The sequence below is a fragment of the Rhinatrema bivittatum genome, chromosome 7 (assembly GCF_901001135.1).
Source record: "Rhinatrema bivittatum chromosome 7, aRhiBiv1.1, whole genome shotgun sequence".
In the NCBI taxonomy this organism is placed as follows: domain Eukaryota; kingdom Metazoa; phylum Chordata; class Amphibia; order Gymnophiona; family Rhinatrematidae; genus Rhinatrema; species Rhinatrema bivittatum.
Window position 1 is genome coordinate 130,938,641 of NC_042621.1, and position 15,284 is coordinate 130,953,924.

The 15,284-nt window shown below is 50.7% G+C and overlaps 1 long non-coding RNA gene across 3 annotated transcripts in view; it reads right to left on the bottom strand.

Annotated features, from left to right (window-relative positions):
• Window positions 1-14,831, bottom strand: part of LOC115095461 — a 29,795-nt gene extending 14,964 nt beyond the window's left edge. Inside the window, exon 1 of one of the 3 annotated variants that reach the window (XR_003857775.1) lies at window positions 14,773-14,831. This is a non-coding gene — a long non-coding RNA (uncharacterized LOC115095461). Of the gene's footprint in view, window positions 1-3,536; window positions 3,660-13,049; window positions 13,100-14,772 lie in introns of those variants that run through there. The other 2 variants (XR_003857777.1, XR_003857776.1) reach the window with 2 other exon arrangements.
• Window positions 14,832-15,284: the final 453 nt, after the last annotated feature.

Here is a 15,284-nt window from a genome sequence, read left to right on the forward strand (position 1 = left end):
TGCATTAGGAGATATTACCACGAAAAAAAAGACCTTTTTTTTCTTTTCCATTTACACGTGACATTGCTAGTATGCACATTACTTCGCGCTTTTACAAAATATCACTTGTGCGCATGTATCCTACTTATAAATGAAACTTCCAATTTTTTGCACTGAAACCTTTTGAAAATCACCCCTTTAATAAGAATTCAAACACCCATAAAATGTGGCACAAACGCAAGTAAAAATGTACCTCCATGTAAATTCTATGTTAATGAAGGCATTAGCCCCCAATGCAGAAAGGTTCATTAAAGCCCTGAAGGTTTAACTCATATGATTTTAATGTTGAAAATTTATCTCCTGGGTCAGAGGTGGAATAAAGATAACTCAAATTTCTGGTGGCTAATGTTAGTCTGTGTTGCTGTTCCAAAGACCCCAGCCCTGAAGTTTTTGAGTGTAGGATCCTGGACTCAGGTTCACTAGGTCAGGGGTAGACCACCACACTTAGGAAACCCAGGGCCGGAACCACTCTGGCACAGCACCAGAGCCTAACTCTAGCACTCGAAATGTGGGTGAGTTTTTATTCCATCTCTGACTCAGAAGCCCAAGCCTAAAAAAAGGACATGAGCTAAGAATTGGGCTAACCAAGTCTGGGGCACCTGAATCAGTGACCCTCTATCCTGGGATACCCAAGTAGGACAGACTCAGCCCCAGGATCCCTAGGTCAGAGATTCTCTGTTCTGGGCCCCCTCCACCCATTTACCCACTAACACCCCTTCATCCACCAATCACCAATGCCAGCTGAGGTCACTTTATGCCTGTTTAATGCACAATTTCAGTTTTATGTTTATATTTATTTATTTATTTAGATTTATATTCTGCTTTTTACACTTTTTTCAGCGATTCAAATTGGTTTACATTCAGGTACTGTAGATATTTTGCTATCCCTAGAGGGCTTAATATCTAAGGCCTGGATTTATCAAAATACACTAAATATCGCAGCAGTAATGCATGCGATAAAAAAATGGGCATGTCTACGGTAATAAAGGTAGTAGCGTTTCACAAAGGTAAGTATCTCATTTTGTGGTACATTTCGCATTGTGCGAAGTAACTTCGCACATGGCGAAGTATCTTCGCCAATCGCGAAGAGATTTCGCCATTTGCGAAATCACTTCACATACCGCAAAGTGATGTCACAATTTGCGAAAATGTCATCGTGTTTTGTGAAAATGTCATCGCGTTTAGCAACAATGTTTCCAGTATAAAAGCACACTTCTGCACCTTCCCCTTTGAGGGTGTGTTAGTGGTTGGAGGTGTAGGAGAGGAGCGGAGTTTATCGGAGAGGAAGGAGCTAGCTGTTGATCAACTTCTGAGTGAGTTATGCTGTCTCTTTGTTTTCCTTTGTGTCCCTGAACCTTTTGTCTTGTGTCATATTTGTTGGAGTGCTAGGTTTGTTTGTCTTGTTTGTCTATTTGTATGGAGGAGTGGTGGTGGAGCGATGGAGGAGTGTAGTGTAGTGTAGTGTAGTGAGTGATGGAGGAGTAGAGGAGTGGAATGGAGTGTAGGAGTGGTGGGAGAGCAGAGGAGTGAAGGAGTGGAGGCGTGGAGGAGGAGCGGAGGAGTTCTGGGAGAGAATGGAGCATGACAGGAGTGGAAAGAGAGGTGAGAAGAAGAGTGAGGATAGTAGAAAGAGGATGAGTGAGAGGGAGCAGGAGGAGGAGGAGGAAAGGAGTGGCAGGGGAATGAGAACTAGGAGTAGAAGCAGGGCCAGGGCTAGCAGCAGGAACAGGCAAGAGGGAAGGGATAAGAGGGTGGGGAGGGGGAAGGGGTTAGTCAGGAAAGAGTGGTGGGAAGAGCACAAGAAGTTAGAGAGACAGGACAGAGGGGAAGGGATAGGCCAGGGCAGGATGAGTTGGGGGAGGGGGGGGATGAAGGGAGGGGAGATGAGAGTGGGACGGAGAGTGAGGGCAGGGAAGACACCCCTCCGGGACTGGAAGTGGCACCCCTGTCAGGCAGCCAGCCAGCATCCCGCGAGAGACTGTGGGCCATCCGATTTAGCAGCGAGGAAAACGAGCTGCTGATACCTGGTGTGCTGGAACAGTATGCATACCTGTTTGGCAACAGAGCAGCAAAGACAAGCAAGGCAGCTAAAGTCCAGCTATGGAAAGGAATAGCTGACAACATCAGCTGGCACAGTGGCATACCACAATCATGGGAGCAGGTATTGCACTGATATCTGGATGTCTCTAAAGTAGCTGCACAAAGAAAGTACCAGCAGCAGACAGGTGGAGGGGCACCTTGTCCTACCGTCAGCACCCACATGGAGCAGAGGTTGCTGGAGAGTCTGGGACCGGAGGTTTTTGAAGGCTTGGAGCCGCGGCTGGACACCTCACACGTTGCGGCTGGTAAGTTCTCAGGAGCCATGAAGGCCCACCCTGCAACTGCTACACACCTACATTGTTAACACTATGTGTTTTTGCCATTCACAAAGAATGACCCAAACACAGTAGTGAAACCCACACAGAAATTGGCATTAGAAGATCACTTTCTAAACCCACAAAGTGCTCCTCTGATGGCAAAATGCTTGAAAGCTTGTTACACCATATATACTTATGATGTTTTTCTTTTTCTTTTCTGTTTCCACAGCTTGCCTTCAGGAACGTCCAGGTCCCAGCCAGGAATTGCCAGGACCCAGCTGGCAAGGGGCAGGTGTGAGCCAGGCCATCCCTCTAATGCAGCATCCCTTACTGCTGGATGCAGAGATACAGGTCGAGCAGGAGGAGCTGATTACCACACCGGAGTCCCCACCATTCACAGGGCTTAATGTGTCCCTGAATCTCGACACATTCATGCATGACACAGCAGGCTGGAGAGCAAGAACCAGCACCCCTGAGCACTCTGCAAGCAGTGACGGGATGCCAGTATTGAGGCCTCATGGGCTATCAAGCCCATCTAGCCAGGCAGCACCGACACATTCACCCCTACCAGCACTCCCTGCAGCACCACCTGTAGAACCAGTGGATGAGCCCATGACATCCTCACAAGGCCAGCTCTTGCGAGCGGAAATCCGAAGCCTGCACCGGGTAATGCAAAGGCAGAACCGGATCCTGCACCATGGGATTGCTGCTAGGTCCCAGGATGCGAACACCATAACTGCCTCCATCAGCACCCTGACCAACATAATGAGCAAGATCTTGGAGCGCATGCCCTACCCGACATCGGATTCCTCCTTACTGGCGTCAACCCCCACAGCAGTCCAAAAAGGGGAGGAGGCCACAAGGGTCGGCCCTCCAAAGCCATGCCACCTCCAAGAGACAAGAGCCCACGTGGCAAAGGGCCCTAAAGTGGAACCTCATGTCCAAAAAAGGCCTTCTCTCCAGCTTTGCTGTGTGGGCCCTCCACAGAGTTCTGGTGCCGTTATGATGGAATAAAATGGATCAGCGTGAGCCCTTCATAGAGTTCCTGTGCCGTCTAGACGGAAAGAAACAGATCAGTGTGGGCCTTCACAGAGTTCCTGTGCTGTCTAGATGGAAGGAAACGGATCAGCATGTGCTTACCTCTCCTCATCTGCTCCAAGATCTGGCTGCATGCTGCGGGGTGCCTCCTCTTCTCATCTGCTCCAAGATCTGGCTGCACACTGCGGGGTGTCTCCACTTCTTATCTGCTACAAGTGCTGGCTGAATACTGCGGGGTGCCTCCTCTTCTCATCTGCTCCAAGATCTTGCTGCACGCTGCGGGGTGTCTCTTCTCATCTGCTCCAAGTGCCGGCTGCACGCTGCGGGGTGTCTCCTCTTCTCATCTGCTCCAAGTGCCGGCTGCACGCTGCGGGGTGGAGCAGATAAGAAGAGGAGACACCCCGCAGCGTGCAGCCGGCACTTGGAGCAGATGAGGAGACACCACGCAGCCTGCAGCCGGCACTTGGAGCAGATGAGAAGAAGAGACACCCTGCAGCGTGCAGCCGGCACTTGGAGCAGATGAGAAGAGGAGACACCCCGCAGCGTGCAGCAAGATCTTGGAGCAGATAAGAAGAGGAGACACCCCGCAGCGTGCAGCCGGCACTTGGAGCAGATGAGAAGAGGAGACATCCCACAGCATGTCTCCTCATCTGCTCCAAGTGCCGGCTGCACGCTGCGGGGTGTCTCCTCTTCTCATCTGCTCCAAGTGCCGGCTGCACGCTGCGGGGTGTCTAATCTGCTCCAAGTGCTGGCTGCATGCTGTGGGATGTCTCCTCTTCTCATCTGCTCCACGTGCCGGCTGCACGCTGCGGGGTGTCTCCTCTTCTTATCTGCTCCAAGATCTTGCTGCACGCTGCGGGGTGTCTCTTCTTCTCATCTGCTCCAAGTGCCGGCTGCACACTGCAGGGTGTCTCTTCTTCTCATCTGCTCCAAGTGCCGGCTGCAGGCTGCGTGGTGTCTCCTCATCTGCTCCAAGTGCCGGCTGCACGCTGCGACGTGTCTCCTCTTCTCTTCTGCTCCACGTGCTGGCTGCACGCTGCAGGATGTCTCCTCATCTCATCTGCTCCAAGTGCCGGCTGCAGGCTGTGTGGTGTCTCCTCATCTGCTCCAAGTGCCGGCTGCACGCTGCGGGGTGTCTCCTCTTCTCATCTGCTCCAAGTGCCGGCTGCACGCTGCTTGGTGTCTCCTCTTCTTATCTGCTCCAAGATCTTGCTGCACGCTGCGGGGTGTCTCCTCTTCTCATCTGCTCCAAGTGCTGGCTGCACGCTGCAGGGTGTCTCTTCTTCTGATCTGCTCCAAGTGCCGGCTGCAGGTTGCGTGGTGTCTCCTCATCTGCTCCAAGTGCCGGCTGCACGCTGCGACGTGTCTCCTCTTCTCATCTGCTCCAAGTGCCGGCTGCATGCTGCGGGGTGTCTCCTCATCTGCTCCAAATGCCGGCTGCACGCTGCTTGGTGTCTCTTCTTCTAATCTGCTCCAAGTGCCAGCTGCAGGCTGCGTGGTGTCTCCTCATCTGCTCCAAGTGCCGGCTGCACGCTGCGGGGTGTCTCCTCTTCTCATCTGCTCCAAGTGCCGGCTGCACGCTGCTTGGTGTCTCCTCTTCTCATCTGCTCCAAGTGCCGGCTGCACGCTGCGTGGTGTCTCCTCATCTGCTCCAAGTGCCGGCTGCACGCTGCGGGGTGTCTCCTCTTCTCATCTGCTCCAAGTGCCGGCTGCACGCTGCTTGGTGTCTCCTCTTCTCATCTGCTCCAAGTGCCGGCTGCATGCTGCGGGGTGTCTCCTCATCTGCTCCAAATGCCGGCTGCACGCTGCTTGGTGTCTCTTCTTCTAATCTGCTCCAAGTGCCAGCTGCAGGCTGCGTGGTGTCTCCTCATCTGCTCCAAGTGCCGGCTGCACGCTGCGGGGTGTCTCCTCTTCTCATCTGCTCCAAGTGCCGGCTGCACGCTGCTTGGTGTCTCCTCTTCTCATCTGCTCCAAGTGCCGGCTGCATGCTGCGGGGTGTTTCCTCTTCTTATTTGCTCCAAGTGCTGGCTGCATGCTGTGGGATATCTCCTCTTCTCATCTGCTCCACATGCTGGCTGCATGCTGCGGGGTGTCTCCTCTTCTTATCTGCTCCAAGATCTTGCTGCACGCTGCAGGATGTCTCCTCATCTCATCTGCTCCAAGTGCCGGCTGCACGCTGCGGGGTGTCTCCTCTTCTCATCTGCTCCAAGTGCCGGCTGCACGCTGCGGGGTATCTCCTCTTCTCATCTGCTCCAAGTGCCGGCTGCACGCTGCTTGGTGTCTCCTCTTCTCATCTGCTCCAAGTGCCGGCTGCATGCTGCGGGGTGTCTCCTCTTCTCATCTGCTCCAAGTGCTGGCTGCATGCTGCGGGATGTCTCCTCTTCTCATCTGCTCCAAGATCTGGCTGCATGCTGGCGGGGTGTCTCCTCTTCTCATCTGCTCCAAGTTCTCGCTGCACGCTGCGGGATGTCTCCTCTTCTCATCTGCTCCAAGATCTGGCTACATACTGCGGGGTGTCTCCTCTTCTTGTCTGCTCCAAGTTCTCGCTGCACGCTGCGGGTGTCTCCTCTTCTCATCTGCTCCAAGTGCTGGCTGCATGCTGCGGGATGTCTCCTCTTCTCATCTGCTCCAAGATCTGGCTACATACTGCGGGGTGTCTCCTCTTCTTATCTGCTCCAAGTTCTCGCTGCACGCTGCGGGTGTCTCCTCTTCTCATCTGCTCCAAGTGCCGGCTGCACACTGTGGGGTGTCTCCTCTTCTCATCTGCTCCAAGTGCCGGCTGCACGCTGCGTGGTGTCTCTTCTCATCTGCTCCAAGTGCTGGTTGTACGCTGCGGGATATCTCCTCTTCTCATCTGCTCCAAGTGCTGGCTGCACGCTGCGGGATGTCTCCTCTTCTCATCTGCTCCAAGTGCCAGCTGCATGCTGTGGGATGTCTCCTCTTCTCATCTGCTCCACATGCTGGCTGCACGCTGCGGGGGTGTCTCCTCTTCTCATCTGCTCCAAGTGCCAGCTGCATGCTGTGGGATGTCTCCTCTTCTCATCTGCTCCACATGCTGGCTGCACGCTGCGGGGTGTCTCCTCTTCTCATCTGCTCCAAGTGCCAGCTGCATGCTGTGGGATGTCTCCTCTTCTCATCTGCTCCACATGCTGGCTGCACGCTGCGGGGTGTCTCCTCTTCTCATCTGCTCCAAGTGCCAGCTGCATGCTGTGGGATGTCTCCTCTTCTCATCTGCTCCACATGCTGGCTGCACGCTGCGGGGTGTCTCCTCTTCTCATCTGCTCCAAGTGCCAGCTGCATGCTGTGGGATGTCTCCTCTTCTCATCTGCTCCACATGCTGGCTGCACGCTGCGGGGTGTCTCCTCTTCTCATCTGCTCCAAGTGCCAGCTGCATGCTGTGGGATGTCTCCTCTTCTCATCTGCTCCACATGCCAGCTGCATGCTGTGGGATGTCTCCTCTTCTCATCTGCTCCACATGCTGGCTGCACGCTGCGGGATGTCTCCTCTTTTCATCTGCTCCAAGTGCTGGTTGCATGCTGCGGGATGTCTCCTCTTCTCATCTGCTCCAAGATCTGGCTGCATGCTGCGGGGTGTCTCCTCTTCTCATCTGCTCCAAGATCTGGCTGCATGCTGCGGGATGTCTCCTCTTCTCATCTGCTCCAAGATCTGGCTGCATGCTGCGGGGTGTCTCCTCTTCTCATCTGCTCCAAGATCTGGCTGCATGCTGCGGGATGTCTCCTCTTCTCATCTGCTCCAAGATCTGGCTGCATGCTGCGGGGTGTCTCCTCTTCTCATCTGCTCCAAGATCTGGCTGCATGCTGCGGGGTGTCTCCTCTTCTCATCTGCTCCAAGATCTGGCTGCATGCTGCGGGATGTCTCCTCTTCTCATCTGCTCCAAGATCTCGCTGCATGCTGCGGGGTGTCTCCTCTTCTCATCTGCTCCAAGTGCTGGCTGCACGCTGTGGGGTTTTCTCCCAAAACTCAAGGAAAATTTAGAATCCTTATATTTAGATGTCTGGAGGTGTTTTCTAATGTTTCTATTCTTCTTGCCATAAACTGGTTATCTTTTACAACCGCAGCTTTAAACTTGAGATTTAACACAGAATCGAATTTCTGGTGAAATTCAAGCAAGTTTTGGATACCTTGAGAAGCCAGCAGTTCCACTTTTTCACTTACTTGATTCACCACCATAGCCACCCCACCATCAAGTCCCACAACGCAGCATTAGTCACATTTTCGGGGCGTTCTGGGATTTTCAGGGGAGTAACAGCTTGGGGAATTACCTGTGGCAAAGGCAGGAAAATACCCACAGGACTTACCTCAGCACCACTTTCTCCCTGTCCGGTAACAGATGATCCCGCGATGGGGCTTACTTCACCCTGGGAGGCTGAGCTGATAGTCAGTGTTGGAGGCACTGCGTTCAGCGTTAACACCTCTGCCTGCGGCCCGGAAGAGGTTCCTCCCTTCAATGCGCCGGGTCAGCACCATCCCTGTGATGGTGCTGACCTCAGTTCCGGACTCAGGCTCATCTCCTCCGGGACAGCTTCTTCTCTCTGCTGAAACTGCTCCAAGGGCTCCTCGACTCCTGGAAGAGCTGTGGTTGAGGAGGTAAGGAACCGAGTAATCTCCTGATAAACAGCCGAAGATGATGGGGGCGTCAAAGGATAAACCCTGACTTTCCCTTTCCTCTTAGGTGGCATGTTGAAAAAGTTTAAGGCAATTTTTCACAAGAAAACGCGGAGATGCTCGGTGCCGGCTCCTATCGTGCCACCATCTTGGATTCCTTGCGACCTCTCATGATTTTAAACATCTCTATCATATCCCCCCTCAGCCGTCTCTTCTCCAAGCTGAAAAGTCCTAACCTCTTTAGTCTTTCCTCATAGGGGAGCTGTTCCATTCCCCTTATCATTTTGGTAGCCCTTCTCTGTACCTTCTCCATCGCAATTATATCTTTTTTGAGATGCGGCAACCAGAATTGTACACAGTATTCAAGGTGCGGTCTCACCATGGAGCGATACAGAGGCATTATGACATTTTCCGTTTTATTCACCATTCCCTTTCTAATAATTCCCAACATTCTGTTTGCTTTTTTGACTGCCGCAGCACACTGAACCGACGATTTCAATGTGTTATCCACTATGGCGCCTAGATCTCTTTCTTGGGTTGTAGCACCTAATATGGAACCCAACATTGTGTAATTATAGCATCGGTTATTTTTCCCTATATGCATCCCCTTGCACTTATGCACATTAAATTTCATCTGCCATTTGGATGCCCAATTTTCCAGTCTCACAAGGTCTTCCTGCAATTTATCACAATCTGCTTGTGATTTAACTACTATGAACAATTTTGTGTCATCTGCAAATTTGATTATATCAATCGTATTTCTTTCCAGATCATTTATAAATATATTGAAAAGTAAGGGTCCCAATACAAATCCCTGAGGCATTCCACTGCCCACTCCCTTCCACTGAGAAAATTGTCCATTTAATCCTACTCTCTGTTTCCTGTCTTTTAGGCAGTTTGTAATCCACGAAAGGACATCGCCACCTATCCCATGACTTTTTACTTTTCCTAGAAGCCTCTCATGAGGAACTTTGTCAAACGCCTTCTGAAAATCCAAGTATACTACCTATACCGGTTCACCTTTATCCACATGTTTATTAACTCCTTCAAAAAACTGAAGCAGATTTCTGAGGCAAGACTTGCCTTGGGTAAAGCCATGCTGACTTTGTTCCATTAAACCATGTCTTTCTATATGTTCTGTGATTTTGATGTTTAGAACACTTTCCACTATTTTTCTTGGCACTGAAGTCAGGCTAACTTGTCTGTAGTTTCCCGGATCACCCCTTGAACCCTTTTTAAATATTGGGGTTACATTTGTTATCCTCCAGTCTTCAGGTACAATGGATGATTTTAATGATAGGTTACTCATTTTTACTAATGGGTCTGAAATTTCTTTTTTTAGTTCCTTCAGAACTCTGGGGTGTATACCATACGGTCCAGGTGATTAACTACTCTTCAGTTTGTCAATCAGGCCTACCACATCTTCTAGGTTCACCGTGATTTGATTCAGTCCATCTGAATCATTACCCATGAAAACCTTCTCCATTACGGGTACCTCCCCAACATCCTCTTCAGTAAACACCGAAGCAAAGAAATCATTTAATCTTTCCGCGATGGCCTTATCTTCTCTAAGTGCCCCTTTAACCCCTCGATCATCTAATGGTCCAACTTACTCCCTGACAGGCTTTCTGCTTCGGATATATTTTTTAAAGTTTTTACTGTGAGTTTTTGCCTCTACAGCCAACTTCTTTTCAAATTCTCTCTTAGCCTGTCTTATCAATGTCTTATATTTAACTTGCCAACGTTTATGCTTTATCCTATTTTCTTCTGTTGGATCCTTCTTCCAATTTTTGAATGAAGATCTTTTGGCTAAAATAGCTTCTTTCACCTCCCCTTTTAACCATGCCAGTAATCGTTTTGCCTTCTTTCCACCTTTCTTAATGTGTAGAATACATCTGGACTGTGCTTCTAGATTGGTATTTTTTAACAATGACCACGCCTCTTGGACATTTTTTACTTTTGTAGCTGCTCCTTTCAGTTTTTTTCTAACAATTTTTCTCATTTTAGCAAAGTTTCCCTTTTGAAAGTTTAGCACGAGAGCCTTGGATTTGCACACTGTTCCTCTTCCAACCATTAAATCAAATTTGATCATATTATGATCACTATTGCCAAACGGCCCCACCTCCGTTACCTCTCTCACCAAGTCCTGTGCTCCACTGAGAATTAGATCTAAAATTGCTCCCTCTCTCGTTGGTTCCTGAACCAATTGCTCCTTAAAGCTATTATTTATTCCATTCAGGAACATTATCTCTCTAGCGTGTCCCGATGATACATTTACCCAGTCAATATTACGGTAATTGAAGTCTCCCATTATTACTGCACTACCAATTTAGTTAGCTTCCCTAATTTCTCTTAGCATTTCACTGTCCGTCTCACCATCTTGAGCAGGTGGACGGTAGTATACTCCTATCACTATAGTCTTCCCCGACACACAAGGGATTTCTACCCATAAAGATTTAATTTTGTATTTAGTCTCATGCAGGATATTTATCCTGTTGGACTCTATGCCATCCCGGACATAAAGCGCCACACCTCCTCCTGGGTTCTCCTCTCTGTCATTGCGATATAATTTGTACCTCGGTATAGCACTGTCCCATTGGTTATCCTCTTTCCACCATGTCTCTGAGATGCCAATTAAGTCTATGTCATCATTCACTGCTATACATTCTAATTCTCCCATCTTACTTCATAGACTTCTGGCATTAGCATACAAACATTTCAAAGTTTGTTTTTTGTTTGTATTTTCATTCTGCTTTTTAATTGATAGGGATAAGTTAGAATTTTTTAGCTCAGGTGAGTTTTTAGTTACAGGCACTTGGACTATTTTTCTAATTATTGGAACCTCACTGTCGGGATGCCCTAGTTCTAATGCATCATTAGTATCCTTTGAAGATACCTCTCTCCGAACCATGTGCTGCTGAGCAACTGTCGGCTTTCCCCTTTGTTCTAGTTTAAAAGTTGCTCTATCTCCTTTTTAAAGGTTAGCGCCAGCAGTCTGGTTCCACCCTGGTTAAGGTGGAGCCCATCCCTTCAAAAGAGACTAACTCTTCCCCAAAAGGTTCCCCAGTTCCTTACAAAACTGAATCCCTCTTCCTTACATCATCATCTCATCCACGCATTGAGACTCCGGAGCTCTGCCTGCCTCTGGTGACCTGCGCGTGAAACAGGGAGCATTTCAGAGAATGCTACCCTGGAGGTTCTGGATTTGAGCTTTCTACCTAAGAGCCTAAATTTGGCTTCCAGAACCTCCCTCCCACATTTTCCTATGTCATTGGTGCCCACATGTACCATGACAGCCGTCTCCTCCCCAGCACTGTCTAAAATCCTATCTAGGTGACGTGTGAGGTCCACCACCTTCGCACCAGGTAGGCATGTTACCAGGCGATCCTCATGCCCACCAGCCACCCAGCTATCTACATTCCTAATAATCGAATCACCAACTATGACAGCCGACCTAACCCTTTCCTCCTGGGCAGTAGGCCTTAGGGAGATATCCTCAGTGTGAAAGGACAATGCATCACCTGGAGAGCAGGTCCTTGCTACAGGATCCTTTCCTGCTGCACCTGGTTGGTGCTCTCCCATCATGAGACCTTCTTCCTCCAAGGCAGCACCAGGGCTATCAGTCTGAAGTTGGGACTTGACTACTATGTCCCTGAAGGTCTCATCTATATACCTCTCTGTTTGCCTCAGCTCCTCCAGGTCTGCCACTCTAGCCTCCAGAGATCGGACTCGTTCTCTGAGAGCCAGGAGCTCTTTGCATCGCATGCACATGTACAACTTCTCACCGGTGGGTAAAAAATCATACATGTGACACTCTATGCAAAAGACTGGGAAGCCCCCCTCTTGCTGCTGGACTGCTGCCTTCATCTCAATTTTGATCAGTTCCTAGTTAAGTTTTAGGTTGCAATGGGAGTAGGAATGTGTCTAACGTCCTGTAAATGTATTAGTGAATTCACTATCGGGCCAATCCTGTAAAGTGCGGCTGCATTTACCCTGCTCCTAAGCCGCTTTTAACTCACGTTCCGGCCGCGTTAGCCCTTCCTGCGATCCCGAATCCCCTTTAACCTACTCCTACCGCGTCCTAAATTCCCCGGGTAACCCCTTCCGCCCGCGGCATGTATATTGCATGCAAACGAGCGAATTAGCGCGATATTGCATGCAAACGAGCGAATTAGCTATTCCCCTAGCATCCCGTAACCCGCGCCCCGACTAACGCTACCTTTCCCTGCCGCTTTGTCGCGCGTTTTAACCTGCAAACTTACCGCCTACCCTGACCCAGGCCGGTAGAGGCAGGGGTCAGGGTAGGTGGCAAGCTTTCCCCCAGCCCCCGCTCACCTGCCCCGGCCGCGATCATGGGTGCCGGTCTCCGTGGCAGCCCCAGTCCTCTCCCCTGCTCCCGAAGCCAAAAAAAAAAGCTTTTTTTTTTTTTTTGGCTTCGGGAGGAGGGGAGAGGACTGGGGCTGCCACGGAGACCGCTTTCCCCCGTGCAAGTAAGTTGTTTCGCCGCTTGTCTCTTCTCCCCCCTCCCGGAGCAGGGCGCGAAAAGCCGCCTTGCTCCGGGAGGAGGGGGGGACACTGACAGCGGCGAAGCTTTCCCCCAGCCCGGACACCGGCGAAGCCAGAAGATAGCGGCGGAGAGAAACGGCGAAACGACTGTCAGTGTCCCCCCTCCTCTCGGAGCAGGGCGCGAAAAGCCACCTTGCTCCGGGAGGAGGGGGGACACTGACAGCGCACAAGTAGCGATGGAGAAACGGCGAAACGACTGTCAATGTCCCCCCTCCTCTCGGAGCAGGGCGGAAAAGCCGCCTTGCTCCGGGAGGAGGGGGGACACTGACAGCGCACAAGTAGCGATGGAGAAACGGCGAAACGACTGTCAATGTCCCCCCTCCTCTCGGAGCAGGGCGCGAAAAGCCGCCTTGCTCCGGGAGGAGGGGGGACACTGACAGCGGCAAAACTTTCCCCCAGCCCGGACACCGGCAAAAAACTTACTTTTTTGCAGCCACGAGCACGAACACGATCTGGCCTGCCTTAGCTCCTCCCGACAAGATGGCCGCCTGCACGGGGAAAGCGTGCAATTGGCCGCTGAAGACGTGACGTCACGACATCACGTCTTGAGCGGCCAATTGTACTCTTTCCCCGTGCAGGCGGCCATCTTGTCGGGAGGAGCTATCGGAGCCAGATCTTCGCGTTCCTGCTCGTGGCTCATGGCTGCAAAATTGTAAGTTTTGCCGGTGTCCGGGCTGGGGGAAAGTTTTGCCGCTGTCAGTGTCCCCCCTCCTCCCGGAGCAAGGCGGCTTTTCGCGCCCTGCTCCGAGAGGAGGGGGGACACTGACAGTCGTTTCGCCGTTTCTCCGCCGCTGTCTTCTGGCTTCGCCGGTGTCCGGGCTGGGGGAAAGCTTCGTCGCTGTCAGTGTCCCCCTTCCTCCCGGAGCAAGGCAGCTTTTCGCGCCCTGCTCCGAGAGGAGGGGGGACACTGACAGTCGTTTCGCCGTTTCTCCGCCGCTGTCTTCTGGCTTCGCCGGTGTCCGGGCTGGGGGAAAGCTTCGTCGCTGTCAGTGTCCCCCTTCCTCCCGGAGCAAGGCAGCTTTTCGCGCCCTGCTCCGAGAGGAGGGGGGACACTGACAGTCGTTTCGCCGCCGCTGTCTTCTGGCTTCGCCGGTGTCCGGGCTGGGGGAAAGCTTCGTCGCTGTCAGTGTCCCCCTTCCTCCCGGAGCAAGGCAGCTTTTCGCGCCCTGCTCCGAGAGGAGGGGGGGACACTGAAAAGTCCTTTCGCCGTTGCTTCTGCGCTGTCGCCGCCGTTGCTTCCTGGTATCTGTCATTTCAAATGACATTTGAAATGACAGATACCAGCGTGGCGTGAAGCCTTAGGCCCGCGCACCCAGGATCCTGTATAGGCGCTCTATCCAGTATCCTGGGTTGCGCGGGACTAAGGCTTTTCGGACGCGGCTTACATTTACATATAATTAGGCTTCAGGATCGCGCGGTAGGTGAGCTGCTCTGTGCGGGCGGTAACCGCGGTGCCGTAGGCACTAACGCAGCTCTTCCTACCGCACGATACAGGATTGGCCCGTATATCTGGTAGTGGCCTACTGGGGGTCTGATCGAATTCTCAATAAAGTTTTTGTTGATGGTTTTTTTTTTTTTTGTGAAAGTGGCACCTGCCTATAAATTAAGGGGTGGGCAAGGGGTGGGAGATTTGGGAAATACAAACAGTCTAACTTCAGTTAGTCAGCCAGAGTGACTCACTGCTCTCTTGATTAACAAATGTTGGTACCTATTCAAACCCAATCACACTACCTCAACACCTTTCTAAGGTGAGTAACTGAGCTGAACTATTCAACCTTTTTACTTAAGTATACACTGCTCCTAGCTTGTTTCTAGCTTCTGGCTACTTTTTGGGTTTTGTTTTTTTGTGTGTGTATGGTTTTTTTTTCATTACAAACACTCAGTTCGTATTAAATACAAACACCCAGTTCTTTAAAAGTCTGCAGAACACTCAGTTCTGCAGACTTTTAAAAATAAACACACTACGTACTGCTTACTAGCTACCTTATTGACTGACTATTTAAAAATGCAAACAGTCTAACTTGTTTATTCACTACCTTTCTGACTATTAAAAGCACAAACACACAAACGCACTAAATAATATTCCCAAATAGTTAACTTTGCCCCAATACTTTTAAAAAAGACAATGTCCCAAGCAAAAACTTACTGATTCCTTTCAGCCACCATCAAGGTGATCCTCTCCTCTCAGTGTTCCCTGGGTCTGCATGATGCTCACTTCTGTTAATGAAACTTGAGACAGCAATATGACTGGTGTGTCACGTGACTAATGCAGAGTGGGATGGCCTTTAGGTCATAGCTTAATGTGCCTTCACAGTCCAGCAAGTGGAGAATCACATATTAATATGAGGGGAAACCTGTCATACCAACATGATACCACCACAGCCAATAGCCTGACTTTGCGACCATCTACTCAGTAAACCTTGCATTTTGAAAGGCCAATGGCAGGTTCAAAGGAGCTATGCATTGCACATTGTTAAACCTGACAGTAATAGCACCAAGACTGTCTGCCTACTTCTAAGGAAAGGTGAGAGAGCTAAGCTGTGTGATGTGTGCTGTACTGTGGGCACCCATGCTACACACTTACAAAGTACATGATGCACTGTCAGCTGAAGATTAATTATATCCACAGTTTCTAAACCTGTACACATGTACGGAATA